General features: G+C 37.5%; 1 protein-coding gene across 2 annotated transcripts in view; it reads right to left on the reverse strand.

Annotated features, from left to right (window-relative positions):
* Positions 1-317: 317 nt before the first annotated feature.
* Positions 318-11,030, reverse strand: part of ZC3H8 (zinc finger CCCH-type containing 8) — a 42,490-nt gene continuing 31,777 nt past the window's right edge. For both annotated transcript variants that reach the window (XM_017856219.1, XM_017856220.1), the window contains one exon: positions 318-1,108. The gene's annotated coding sequence lies outside the window, so the exon portion shown is untranslated. The remainder of the gene's footprint in view (positions 1,109-11,030) is intronic.

Genomic DNA, 11,030 nt, shown 5'->3' on the forward strand with positions numbered 1-11,030 from the left:
TGCTCTTCATTCTTCAGTTTCCTGTTTCTAAGGGTCTAGGATTTACCCTTGTTTCCTGCTTTCTTTGGTCTTGTCTGATAAACCTTTGCTTGGAGTATATGCAATTCCCTTTCTTGCTTTAGTGGGATTAGATAACAACGAAAATAACTTTGATTCCTATTTTCAAATAGGACTTGGCTAAGAAGTATCACTAGCTTTGGTATACTCTGTATGTCCAGCAAGTTGGTAATAGTATTACTTTTCCCAGCAATAAAACAATATAATGACGAGTTTCCATTTCATGGTATTTGTCCAATAATAATTTTACTATATAAAACTGCATATTTAGAATCTCATTATTATTTGTACTTGGAACATTTTGTATTTGAATCTTGTGTTAATGATACCATCACACTCCTAAAGTTTGTAATTTACACAAGTGTATAATCTGACTACAGTTTATAAGCCAATGAGAAAGATAAATATTCTTATATTTTAACAACAGAAAAGTTAGGAACTCCAAATTTAGAAATGGTATAGTAAGAGATGTTGTTTCACTTTATTTATAATAGTAAGAAACTGGAAGTAAATGTCTAACAAGAGGAAACTGGTTTAAAAAAATCATAGAAACGTAATTTAAGCCCTAAAACGAAATTGTGAACAACCATTAAAAATATGTTGTGAAACTATTTAACGTCATAAAGAGAACCAACTCTGTTTTTATGTTCTGTCTACCAATGTCTTCCGAGCAGTTCTCTCTCCTCAAACCTCCTCTACCTCTTCACCCACCCTCACTCAGCCTAACCTTGCTTCCTATTTTATTAAGGAAATCCGATCAATCAGAAGAGTTTTCTACAATTTACTATCATATTTACCCATCAGCCAGCATCTCTGCCATATATGCTCCTCTCCTATTCCAATGGCTGGAATGCCTCAGTGTAAGACCAAGCCCTTCACTTGTACATTAGATCCCAGCTCTCTGTCCCATCCATTATGGAAGCTGCACATCACCCCAGTCACACAAGAGGGCACTCTGAATGAGGAATCTTGTAAACTACTCCAAATCATCAGTCTTGAACAGTCTTGAACAGGCATGGGTGTTAAGTACTCTTCATCTGTACAATGCAACCTACAGAAGAAAACAGAGAACAAAAACACATCAGCTCATGAAAATTACCAGCTTAGCCACCCTTACTCCCAGCTCTCACCTCCCAAAACAACAACAAAAAACATATAGCTGAAGAAAACAATTAAGCAAAAATCCAAACTGAATTAAATACCCCTCTTTGGGAAAATTAAAGAACATTCTGAATTGAAATTCAAAAACTAAGATTAGAACTGAAGCAAAAAATATATATATAAATAATGAGACAAGAATTGACTAACCTCAGAAATGACAAACAGGAAAAAAATAACATTACAAATTAAGACTATATTACAAGAAAGAATAAATTTGAATGGAAACATGATAAACATTATCAGACAAAAGCGGAAAGAGAACAAAAAATGAGATAAAAAAAAATTTAATAGAAAACAAAGAAAACACATTATAAAGAAATAAACAGTAACAATAAAATGACAGAAACTAAACCAAACATTTGGTCATTTTAATAAATGTGAATGATCTTAATCCACTTATCAAAAGAAAAAGATTTTTGGTTCAGTCTGCAGAGCAAAACCCAATTACATATGTTCCATACAAGAAACAAACCTAAAAATTATTCAGAAAAGCTAAAAACAGACCGGGTGCGGTGGCTCACACCTGTAATCCCAGCACTCTGGGAGACCAAGGCGGGTGGACCACTTGAGGTCAGGAGTTTGAGACCAGCCTGGCCAACATGGTGAAACCCCGTCTCTACTAAAAATACAAAAAAATTAGCCAGACGTAGTGGCACATGCCTGTAATCCCAGCTATTCAGGAGGCTGAGACACGAGAATCGCTTGAACCTGGGAGGCAGAGGTTGCAGTGAGAGAAGATCATGCCACTTCACTCAAGCCTGGGTGACAGAGCGAGACTCCATCTCAAAAAAAAAAAAAAAGAAAAGAAAACAAGAAAACTAAAATAAAGTGATAGGTGAATGAATATTAAAAGCAAATGGAAACAAATTTTCAAGTTGCAGTATGAAATCTGAAACCACATCAATGAACTTTTTATACTGTTATACTAAAATCCATTGGTCTTTATAGGGTGGATGGGTGCTTTATGCATGTATAATTTTGTCATATTGTGCATTGTTTATGTGGAAAATATCAGTTTACTAATCTACGCAGATCTTCTACGTTTCATTATATAGTACAGTGTTTTTTAAAAGTCACATTCGTTAATATCACCAATGAACCTTGCCAAAACAGTCTTTAGGTACAGGAAAGCTTTCAAGCTCACAGGGACAGAGCAAATGTTCTAAAACTGTAATTTGTGCTTAAAAGCTTGAATTTTATCATTGAAGACAAATATTTTCAGTTGTCCTCCTCAAAGTGACAGTCACTCTGTTCATTTCTGAAAAAGTTCCTGTCAAACACCTGTATCTGAAAAAAAAATTTGCCCCTCAGTTTTGTTTGTGTTTGTATGTGTGTCTCGTTTGTTGTGTTTTTTTGTTTGTTTGTTTTTGTTTTTGTAGAAATAGGGTCTTACTGTGTTACCCAGGCTGGACCTGAATTCAAACTCCTGCCTCCACCTCCGGAGCAGCTGGGATTACAGGCTCATACCAGCACACCCAGCTCTCAGTTGTTCTTTCACGTAAAAATAGCAGTCATGAAAAACAACTCATTCAGCCTGCAACTCAGATAGCACAGCACATGTACTTTTCTTAGGAATACAGTTGCAGAAATACTTTGTATATCTTCCCATTCTGTTAGGCATAATATTGAAAAGACTATATGTGAGGTTTAATAACATTAATAATTGTTACTGTTTCATCAAGGATATTCTTAAATGAACCTGACCCCAAAGGCAGATGTTTTTAGAAGGGAACTCTACTCAAGGTTTAGAAACCAGGCAGTGTCAATGGAACATAGACTCTTCTAGTGGAAATGCCTCTACTGTTTGCCCTATTGAGTATGGTGCATTCCTATTAAGGTATAGCATATTTTATCATGTTAAAAAAGTATCCCCCCAATGATCTCCTATGTAGAAAACCTCAACACACAATAATCAGAACAATGAACAGTCTAAAAAGGAAATTAAAACAATTCCATTTACAATACCCAAAAAGAATAGAATACAGTTGACTCTTGAACAACACAAGTTTGAACTGTATGAATCCACTTATATATAGATGTTTTTCAATAAATACTTTGGAAAATTTTTTGGAGATTCACTACAATTTTGAAAAAAATATATATGTAGATATGAGTCTACTTATGTGTTAATCGACTGTTTATGTTCTTGGTAAGGCTTCCTGTCAACAGTACACTATTATTAGTTATGATTTTGAGGAGTGAAAAGTTATATGCAGATTTTTGACTGCACAACAGTTCAGTAATCATAATTCCTCTGTTGTTCAAGGGCCAAATGCAATTAGGAATTAATTTAATCAAGGAGGTGAGACTTGTGTAATAAAAACTATAAAACACTGAAAGAAATCAAAGGCACATAAATAAATGGAAAGACATCCCATGTTAATGGCCTGTAAGACAATATTGTTAAGATGTTATTACTAACCAAAGCAATCTATGTATTCAGTGCAATCTGTATTAGATTCAAATTGATGGTTTTTTTCCAGATATAGAAAAATCCGTCTTAAAATTTACATGGGATCTGAAAGAATAGCCAACATATATATATATATATATACACACACACGTATATATATATATATACACACACACGTATATATATATATACACACACACGTATATATATATACACACACACGTATATATATATATACACACACACGTATATATATACACACACGTATATATATATACACACACGTATATATATATATACACACACGTATATATATACACACGTATATATATATACACACACGTATATATATACACACACGTATATATATATATACACACACACGTATATATATATACACACACACGTATATATATATATACACACACGTATATATATATATATACACACACACACACATATATATATAACACTGTCAGCTGGTTATATATATATATATATATACACATATATATATATATATATGTGTGTGTGTGTGTGTATATATATATAGAACAAATTTGGGGGACTCACACTTCCTGAGTTCAATACAAAGTGACAGTAATCAAAACGGTGTGCTAACAGCATAAAAGACAGACATATAGAGTAATGGAACAGAGTGGAGAGGCTAGAAATAAACCTTCACATCTGTGGTAAATAATTGTTGACAAAAGTACCAAGACCATTCAATTAAGGAAGGACAGTCTTTCAACAAATGGTGCTAGGAAAACTGGATCTCCTCATGCAAAATAATGAAGCTGGATCATTGTCTTAGACAACATACACAAATTAACACAAAATGGATCAAAGATGTAAATGTTAAGAGCTAAACCTATAAAGCTCCTAGAGGAAAACATAAGGGAAAGTCTTCACAACACTACTTACAATATTATTTACCCAGAAGCCATTCAGGACCAGGTTAACTTCCATGTAACTGTATAGTTTTGTGCAATTTTCTTTCTTTCTTATTATTATTTTTTTGAGACGGAGTCTCGCTCTGTCGCCCAGGCTGGAGCGCAGTGGCGCAGTCTTGGCTCACTGCAAGCTCCGCCTCCTGGGTTCACGCCATTCTCCTGCCTCAGCCTCCTAAGTAGCTGGGACTACAGGCGCCCACCACCACGCCTGGCTAATTTTTTTTGTATTTTTTAGTGGAAACGGGGTTTAACCGTGTTAGCCAGGATGGTCTCGATCTCCTGACCTGGTGATCCACCCGCCTCGGCCTCCCAAAGTGCTGGGATTACAGGCGTGAGCCACCGTGCCCCGCCTTGTGCGATTTTCTTAGCATTGATTTCTACTTTTCTTGCACAGTGGTCTGAGAGTGTGAGTGGGGTGATTTTTTTTTTTTAATTTGCTGTGGATTATTTTATGCCTGGTTGTATGGTCAATTTTAGAGTATGTGTCATGTGCAGATGAGCACATACATGAGTATGTGTCGTGCACATGAGCACAGAATGAGTACCTTCTGATGTTTTTGGGTGCAGAGTTCTATAGATGTCCTCTAGGTCCATTTTGATCAAGTATAGAGTTCAGGTCCCAAACATCTTTGTTACTTTTCTACCTCAATGATCTAATACTGTGAGTGGAGTGTTTAATGTCTCCCACTATTACTGTGTGGTTATTTAAGTCACTTCATAGGTCTTTAAAAATCTTTGTTGGTTTAAAGTCTGTTTTGCCTGAAATTAGAATAGCTAACTCCTGTCTTTTTATGTTTTTCATCTGCTTAGTAGACTTTTTTCCGTTCCTTTACTTTGAGCCTATGGGTGTCATTGCATGTGAGATGATCCTCCTGAAGACAGCATACCATGGGGTTTTGTTTCTATATTCAACTTTCCAGTATGTGCCTTTTAACTGGAGTGTGTAGCCTATTTACATTCAAGGTTAGTATTGACACATGTAGATTTGATTCTGTCATAACACTGTCAGCTGGTTATTATGCAGACATGTTTGTGTGGCTGCATTATAGTGTCACTGGCCTATGTACTTTTAAGCGTGTTTCTGTAGTGGCCAGTAATGGTCTTTACTTCCCATATTTAGCACTCCCTTCAGGACCTCTTGTAAGGCAGGTCTGGTGGTAACAAATTCCCTTAGCCTTTGCTTGTCTGAAAAGGATTTAATATTCCTTTGCTTATGAAGCTTAGTTTGGCTGGATACAAAATTCTTGGTTGAAAATTCTTTAAGAATGCTGAATACAGGCCTCTAATCTCTTCTGGCTTGTATGGTTGCTGCTGATAGGTCTGCTGTTAGCCTAAAGACCCCTTTGTAGGGCCAGGAGCAGTGGCTCACACCTGTGATCCCAGCACTTTGGGAAGCCAAGGCAGGTGGATCACCTGAGGTCGGGAGTTCAAGACCAGCCTGACCAACATGGAGAAACCCTGTCTCCACTAAAAATACAAAAATTAGGTATGGTGATGCATGCCTGTTATCCCAGCTACTCAGAAGGCTGAGGCAGGAGAATCACTTGAACCTGGGAGGTAGAGGCTGTGGTGAGCTGAGATCGTGCCATTGCACTCTAGCAAAACTCTTTCTAAAAAAAAAAAAAAAAATCCCTTTGTAGGTGACCTGCCCCTTCTCCCTTCTCTCCAGTTGCCCTTAACTACTTTTTCTTTCATTTTGACCTTGGAGAATCTGATGACTATGTGTCATGAGGATGATCTTCTTGTGTAGAATTCTGCAGAGGTTCCCTGTATTTCCTGAACTTGAATGTTGGCCTCTCTAGCAAGGTTGGGGAAATTTTCATGGATGATATCCTGAAATATGCTTTCCAAGTTGCTTGTTTTCTCTTCCTGTCTTTCAGGGACAGAAATTTGTCATAGATTTGGTCTCTTTACATAATTTCATATTTCTCAGAGGTTTTGTTCAGTTTTTGATATGGTTTGAATCTGTGTCCCTGCTCGAATCTCATGTTGAATTGTAATCCCCAATGCTGAAGGTGGGGAGGTGACTAGATCAGGGGGGCAGATTTCTCATGAATGGTTTAGCACCATCCCCCTTGGTACTGTCCTAGCAATAGTGAGTGAGTGCTCGCAAGATATGGTTGTTTAAAAGTGTGTAGCTCCTCCCCACTCTCTCTCTCTTGCTGGTCATGCAACATGCTGGCTCCTCATTCACCTTCTGCCATGTCTGTAAGTTTCCTGAGGCCTCCTCAGAAGCAGAAGCCTCCGTGCTTCCTGTACAGCCTGCAGAACCATGAGCTAATTAAACTCCTTTTCTTCATAAATTACCCAGTCTAAGGTATTTCTTTATAGCAATGCATGAAGGAACTAATACAGTCTTCTTTATTGTTTTTACTTTATTTTTCTCTGACTGAGTTACTTTGGAGAGCCAGTCTTCCAGCTCTGAGCTCCTTCTTCAGCTTGGTTGATTCTGCTGATAAAACTTGAGATTGCACTCTGAAATTCTTCTCGTCTGTTTTTCAGCTCTATCAGGTCAACTCAGTTGTTTCTTATAATGGTCATTTGGTCTATCACCTCCTGTATTGTTTTATTGTAATCCTTAGATTTCTTGGATTGGGTTGACTATCTCCTGTATGTCATTGATTTTTGTTCCTATCCATATTCTGAATTCTATTTGTGACATTTCAGCCATTTCAACATGGTTAATAACCACTACTAGGGAATTGGTGCAGTCATTTGGAGGTAAGAAGGCACTCTGGCTTTTTGAGTTGCCAGAGTTCTTATGCTGGTTGTTTCTCATTTGTATGGGCTGATGTTCTTTAATCTTTGAAGCTGCTGTCCTTTGGATGGATTTTTTGCTTTTTTCTTCTTGATAACCTTAAGGGGTTTGATTACAGTTGACTGGCTTAGATTCTAGTCTGCTCCTGGGTCTTGGAGGAGCCCTCTGATTACTGTCTCTCTGTGCCCGTGTTTCTTTTGTTGAGTGTTCTTGTCCATGGGGCTCTCCCTCAGACAGGAACCTCAGTTGACAGATAAGTTGTATCCTTGCTAGGTCAGCCCTAATCTGTTGTTTGTGTACTTCCTGGGTAAACATGGGGTTCGCACCTGCCTGCAGAGTTCAAGTAGAAGTGGGACCACTGGGTTGGAAGCTCTAGCAGGTGTGGCCTGGCCTGTCTGGCTATGAGAGGTGGGGGTGGGTGCAGTTGCCTACCCTTCTGTCTGGGTGTTTCCAGGGCAACAGGAGGCTGTGCCCTAAAAAGAGAAGAAATTCTGACATGCTACAGTATGGATGAATCTTGAGGACATTATGCTAAATGAAGTAAGTCTGTCAAGAAGGACAAATACCATATGATTTCACTTATATGAGATACCTAAATTTGTCAAAATCACAAGGGACAGAAAATAGGATGGTGGTGACAGAAATGTCTGTCAAAAAGGATAAATGCTATATGATTTCACTTATATGAGATATCTAAAGTAGTCAAAATCACAAGAGACAGAAAACAGGATGGTAGTTGTCAAGGCCTTGAAGACAAGAGGAAATGGGAAGTTTTTGTTTAATGGATACAGCGTTTTAGTTTTGAGATTAAAAACATGAGCTCTGGTGATATACATGGTGGTAATGGTTTCAAAACTATATGAATGAACTGAACATTACTTAACTATACATTTACAAATGGTTAAGATGGTAAATATTATGTTATGTGTATTTTATCACAACAAAAAACTTTTAAAGTATCCATCTATTCCTATTTTTAGTGTTTTTTTAAAATAAGAAATGAGTGTTGAATTTAGCAGAGAAAGCTTTTCCAGCATCTACAAAATAATCATGATATGAAGGACTGCTGTTTTCCATGATAAATCTTGTATAACCTCTTGACTTTTAAACTATCTGCATATATTACTTTTATAAGAATATTTAATTAAAAAAACTTTGAGGATATAAGTAAAAGAGTACATTAAGAGAAATTTATAGGTTTAGATGTGCTAAGAAAGAAGAAATGCTAACAATCTTTGTGCAAAATAAGCCCAAACAATGTAACAGGACTGACATAATCTAGAAGATAAACTGATGAAATAGAAAATTAGTATAAAATAGAATTAAGGAAAGCAAAGTTGGTTCTTTCTAGAGAATAACGTAACTATGAAACTCCAGGCTAATCAATCAAGAAAAACAGAAGGCACAAATAATCAACATAAGGAATAAAGGCCAGGCGTGGTGGCTTAGGCCTGTAATCCCAGCACTTTGGGAGGACAAGGCAGGTCAGGAGTTTGAGTCCAGGCTGGCCAACATGGTAAAACCCTGTCTCTACTAAAAATACAAAAATTACATGCCTGTAATCCCAGCTACTCGGGAGGCCGAGGCAGGAGAATTGCTTGAGCCTGGGAGGCAGAGGTTGTGGTGAGACGAGATTACACCACTGCACTCCTTGGGTGACAGTGAGACCCTGTCTCAAAGAAAAAAAAAAAGGAATAAAAAGGTAAACATAACTACAGATTTTACAGCTATTAAGAAGATACCATTAATATTATGCCAAATGTCTTCACATAATGATATTTGAAAACTTCACATTTATATTTAAAATTTAGTTTATATCAGGAATGTAAGGGTGGATTAGTATTTTAAATACATAGATATAATCTGTCACTTTAGCAGAATAAAAGAAAACTCTGGTCACGTCAAAAGCATTCCAAAAAAGTCAACATCTCTTCATGATTATAAAACAAAGAAACAAAAAGCCCAACAACTCTTATCAAACTACAATTTGAAGAGAATTTCAGTAACTTGATAGAGTTTCTACCAGAAAATTGCAGGACACATTGTATTCAGTGGGGAAAATATTAATAGCAGTCTCTCTAAAACCCAGGACAAAAATACGCTATCATTGCTTTCATTTCAAATTACATTGCCTCAAAGACTTGAACACAAATGTTCACTGAAGCTTTACGTATAACACTCAAATGTCAATCAACAGATGAATAAACCAGTATATCCATACAAAAGAACACAATTCAGTAATAAAGAGACGTGTGCTGCTAATACACACACAAAAAAGGGAAGCATCAAAACACCATACTGGGCAAAAAACACAAGAGTGTAGACTATAGAATGCTGCTTATATGAAATTCTACAACAGACAAAACTAACAGATACTTACTGAAAAATACCAGTGAATGCCTGAGGTCTGAGAGGAGAAGAATGAGTTGTAGTAAAGTGTCACAGGGAACATTCTGGGGTGATAGAATGTCCTATTTATTGATTGTGGGGGTAGCTACATGGTTATACACTCATGTCAAAACTGGTGTCAAAACTCATTGAATTGTATACTCTCCATTTATTTAGATCTTCAGTTTCTCTCAGTTTTGTAATTTTCCATGTACAAGTGTACACCTTTTAAATTTATTCCTATTTTATTCTGTTTGATGCTACTGAATGAAAGTGTTGTTTAAACCTCATGTTTAGATTGTTCATTGGTAGTATGTAGAAACAGAATTTATTTTTGTATATTGATCTTGTTTCCCGAGACTTTGCTGAATTTGTTTATTAACTCTAGTAGGTTTTATTTTGCATGTGTATATTTAAAATGGGTGCAATTTATTGACTGTTCTGTATACCTCAAAAATTGTTAATTGTTAAAAAAAAATATGCAACCCACTGGGGAAAATAATAAAATGTTATCAAAAGACATTTTGAAAGACTACAGACAACAATTAGCAAGGTGTAGTAGCACACACCTGCAGTCCCAGCTACTTGGGAGGCTTAGGTAGGAGGACTGCTTGAGCCCAGGAGTTCAAGGCTAAAGTGAGCTATGATTGTGCCACTGCACTCCAGCCTAGGCAACAGAGCAAGACCCTATGTCTAAAAAAAGACTACAGTCAACATATTCATAGATTAAAAGCCTCAATATCACAAAGCTGGCCAGGCAACGTGGCTCATGCCTGTAATCCCAACACTTTGGGAGGCTGAGGTGGGCAGATCACTTGAGGTCAGGAGTTCGAGACCAGCCGGGCCAACATGGTGAAACTCGGTCTCTACTAAAAATACAAAAATTAGCTGGGCACGGTGGTAGGTGCTTGTAGTCCCAGCTACTCAGGAGACTGAGGCAGGAGAATCACTTGAACTCAAGAGACGGAAGTTGCAGTGAGCCAAGATCATGCCACTGCACTCCAGCCTGGACAACAGGGTGAGCGTGGTGGCTCATGCCTGTAATACCAACACTTCGAGAGGCCAAGGCAAGCGGATCACCTGAGGTCAGGAGTTCGAGACCAGCCTGGCCAACACGGTGAAACCCCATCTCTACTAAAAATACAAAAATTAGCCAGGTCTGGTGGCACACACCTGTAATCCCAGCTACTTGGGAAGCGAGGCAGGAGAATCACTTGAACCCAGGAGGTAGAGGTTGCAGTAAGTTGAGATTGTGCCACTGCACTCCAGCCTAGGCAACAGAGTGAGACTCCATCTCAAA

The sequence above is a fragment of the Rhinopithecus bieti genome, unplaced genomic scaffold (genome assembly GCF_001698545.2).
Source record: "Rhinopithecus bieti isolate Rb0 unplaced genomic scaffold, ASM169854v2 scaffold_42219, whole genome shotgun sequence".
NCBI lineage: Eukaryota > Metazoa > Chordata > Mammalia > Primates > Cercopithecidae > Rhinopithecus > Rhinopithecus bieti.